This window comes from Octodon degus, unplaced genomic scaffold (genome assembly GCF_000260255.1).
Source record: "Octodon degus isolate 3935 unplaced genomic scaffold, OctDeg1.0 scaffold00146, whole genome shotgun sequence".
Lineage (NCBI taxonomy): Eukaryota > Metazoa > Chordata > Mammalia > Rodentia > Octodontidae > Octodon > Octodon degus.
The window spans coordinates 5,415,168-5,419,399 of record NW_004524722.1 but is presented as its reverse complement, the minus strand read 5'-3'; the positions used below and the strand labels follow the sequence as shown (position 1 = coordinate 5,419,399).

The following is a 4,232-nucleotide window of genomic DNA, read 5'->3' as shown; positions in this document are numbered from 1 at the left end:
CTTTAGAAGAATGGCTTTTGTTTCTGTGGGAATTCATTGATACAAAAAGATGTTATATTAATTTGAAATAATTGGAAGATTTATAAAACAGGAAAAACAGAAAACAAGAAGCATATAAATGAGTTTAACTGACACATGGGTAACTTCTAAATAAATGTTCTGAATCATTTGCTCCACTGAGCATTTCAAGGCTCTGAACTATGATGATTTTGGATTCCCAAGACTATTGTAAGTCCTAATATGGGTTCCATATCAAATGGTGAGGGACTGTTTTAATCTACTAGGTTCTGATAGAAGCATAAGAAGAGATTCAGTGATGTTGTGAAAACTTCCCTTTTGTACAAGTATCTCTGTAGGAAGAATAGGGAGAATTACATTATGACTTTTAACACAAATACTGACTTTTAGAAAAAATTATACTTAATGAATCTAATTTGAGGACAACAGCGTGCAATATAGCAGCTGTTGTTGAGTTTCTACCATCTTGTGTAGTGAAATTCTGTATCATTTCTAATGTTTTGATTATTAGTATATTTTATTCGCCTTAAAGAAATTAAAAAAGAGTATCTTAGAAAAGAATGTTTATAGAGATGATAGAACATAAGACAGTTGTGTGTGTAATAACTGTGAAAAAATTATTAAACCAGATATCAATGAAGAAGGAAGGATAATTAAAGAGAAAAAATTCAGGAGATTAGTCTAGAAAGAATGAGTGATATCAGAGCAAAATTGGTGGCTAAAGACTTAGAGAATTATTCATTATTTCATAGCTGAAGTAGTAGACACAGCTAGATGAGCTAGTAATTGGTTTAATACTCTCATGTGGCTGACATAATAGTCTTAAAATCTAACCACAAAGTGGCTCATTCTTAATTGTCTTGTGCCTGAAAACGAGGTAGTCTACTTCTTTCTCTAACACAGTGGTCAACATTACACCTAAGGTACAGTACAGTGATGTACACTTTTATCCTTCTATTGTACACACAAAGAGTAAATCATGAGGGATGTAGGAACACTTCCAGGAAACAAGTCAAACTCCAGAGTGTAATTGAGTATTAAGCAGAAAAATAAAGAGGTGCCTAACCCTCCTCTCCCTATTAAGATTCCCCATCAAAGTCCCTCACTGCAGAATTATTTACTGATTTATGCCAACCCTTCTCAAAGAACATGAAACTCCTATAGCTAGTCTGCATCCAAGAAATATTAGTTGATACTTCTTTGGTTAAAAATCTGATAGGGAAACAAGCCCACAGAAGGCTTCTGATTTCCCCAAAAGTCCATGGACCCTCCCTTCTCCAATGCTAGCTCTGAGGTGGTGACTGTATTTATCAAAGTCATTGATGAAACTCAACAAAAACACTCTCCTTGACTAGGTGCAAAATTCTCATGTAAACTAGTGCAATTGTAATGGAAATTGGTATGAAGATTGCTCAACAAACTAAAACTAGCAATTCTATTTGAGCAGACATTCCTCCTCTAGCCATCAGACTGAAGGAGTTCAAGGAATCATATTACAGTGAACTGTGCATATCAATGATTACAGCAGCACAATTCATAATAGCTAAACCTCAGAGGTGGCCTATTCATCCACTGGTGGAAGAAAGAATAAAGCAAATGTATTTATATACACACTATTGCTCTGTCATAAAGAAAGATAAACTTGAGGCATTTGTAGGAAAATGGATGTACCTTGAGACCATAGTTAAGTGAAATAAGTCAGACCCACGAGCTCAAATATTACATCGTTTCTCTTCTGTGAGAAAGCAAAAATTTAAATAAAAAGCAAAATAAAGATCAATAATAGGAAATAAGGAGACTGATCTTTTCCACTTGGGAAAAGGAAGGAGAGAGGAGGGAGAAAGAAAAGGGATGAAAAGGAATTAAGACATGCTGCATGTTATATATATATATATATATATATATATATATATATGTACTAAGTCATGAGTAATATTATTACAAACTACAAACATATATTAAAATATTGTTAAAAATACTCATGTTGATACATACTAGTCCCTGCCACAGAAACAGACCCCATAATCCCATGTCCAATCTCTATTCCATTAACTTTACACTTAACATGTATTCAGAAACCAATAAAAATATAGCCAAAAAAAAAAAAAAAAACAAAACACTTCCTTACAGACATGGCGCAGTCAATTAACATCAAGGAGCTGAATCTGCCACAACTAGAAATGCTCAAGAACTGGCTGGATCAGGAAGTGAAGTTCTTGTCCACATCCATCGCCGAGCTCAAAGTGGTACAGACCAAGTACGTGGAAGCCAAGGACTGTCTGAACGTGCTGAACAAGAGCAATGAGGGGAAAGAATTACTCGTTCCACTGACGAGTTCTATGTATGTCCCTGGGAAGCTCCGTGATGTAGAACACGTGCTCACTGATGTGGGAACTGGCTACTATGTGGAGAAGACAGCTGAGGATGCCAAGGACTCCTTCAAGAAGAAGATAGACTTCCTTGCCAAGCAGATGGAGAAAATCCAGCCAGCCCTACAGGAGAAGCATGCCATGAAACAAGCTGTCATGGAAATGATGAGCCAGAAGATTCAGCAACTCACAACTCTGAGGGCACTGCCAGGCCTGAAAGTATGTTGTAGAAATGAAGCAGAAGGGTAGACCATGCCTGTAATCCATAATTCCAGTGCTCCTTGGGAGCCTGAAACAGGAGGATTGCTGTGAGTTCAAGGACACCTTGAACTATACAGCAAGACCATGTCTCCCAAAAAAGGGAAGAATTGGGGGAGAGGGACATTATATTGGTTTGGAACTTTGTGGTCTTCTGAAAGGAAAGAGTCTTGTGTTTAATGCTAATAAATATGCCTGGTGGGCAAAAAAAAGCAGCCAAAGCATATTCATTGCTACCACCCACTCTAAAATGCCACAATCTCCATTTACATGATAGCTGTAGACTCAGCTGGTCTCTGCTCCTACTTCTCCCCCTATATGGTGCCTTCCCCACACAGCAGCCAAAGCAATCTTCTAAATTGTAACTCATATTGGGTTACCTCTTGATTTAAAACCTTCTTTAGCTTTCTATGTCAATCATAATAAAGCCAACCTTCAAATTTTCTAAAACATAAAACAAAAAAAATATTTCTTGAAATAACAATTGTTAATGCTTACATTTATTATGAATCGATACTGGTATATATGCATGTGTATATGTGTTATATACATATATAGGTATGTATTACTGTTTATGCACATATGTGCGTATTTTTCTTACAATTATAATTATCTTCTAGGCCCCACATTTTATAGATTAGTGCCTATATAGCCATATCTTTTTCTACTGTTTCCCTTACTTAATCTAATCTTACATAAGTCATTTTAAAAGTCTTAAGCTTCTTGGGCCAGCCAAGTAGTTCATCAGATTAAAGCACCTGCTTAGGCAGATGTAGTGGCCGGGGTTTGATCCCCTGAGCACCATGCTGCTCTCGCCACCCCTGGGGAGCTCTGAGAAGGCGATTGAGACTTGGCATGATGGAATGCACCTGTAATCCCAGCTGTTGGGAAGCTGAGCACAGGTGGATCACTTGGGAAGCTGAGCACAGGTGGATCACTGTGAGCCTGATCTACATAGTAAGACCCTGTAGACCGTGTACTAAAATATAAAAAAAAGTTCTAAACTTCTCATCTTTTTAGGATATTTGCTCCCCATGGTTTGAATATTTAATTAAGGTTGCCTGTGAGTAGTCTCCTAAGTATATACTTAGCGTCCTCTTCCATGTCTCCTTATAGAGGGGTCATTCTGTGATTCACTACTTAAAGTACCAACGTGCTGCACATTGTAATCACACTCTGTGCTTCACTTCCATTTATCCACAGCACTAAGCATCACTGGGGCATACTGCTGCACACACTTATTTCCTGGTTGTGTAGCTATTCCACTACTAACTGCATGAAGGAGGGATGCTGTTTTTATACTTTTTTTCTGCTATACAATTTGTGGTCTAGAGTGAATGAAAATAAACAGCCAAACAGCCACACAAGTAATATAAGTAAAAGGACATCCACAGACACATCCACAGCTGCAGACACGAGAACAATTTAGTGGTGCGACACTGGAAGTAGAAAGGCTTCCTAGGGGCCGGGGAGAGAGATCAGTAGAATAAGCACTTCCCTGGCAAGTGCAAGGGCTTGAGTTCAATCCTTGGGCCTGAAAAAAAAGAAAGGTTTCCTAGAGCAAGCTAGACCTCAGCAGACAAAACC

The 4,232-nt window shown here is 37.9% G+C and overlaps 1 pseudogene; it reads left to right on the top strand.

Moving 5' to 3' along the window:
• Positions 1–2,150: 2,150 nt before the first annotated feature.
• LOC101564383 lies at positions 2,151–2,636 on the top strand (annotated as a pseudogene).
• The last annotated feature ends 1,596 nt before the right edge of the window (positions 2,637–4,232 follow it).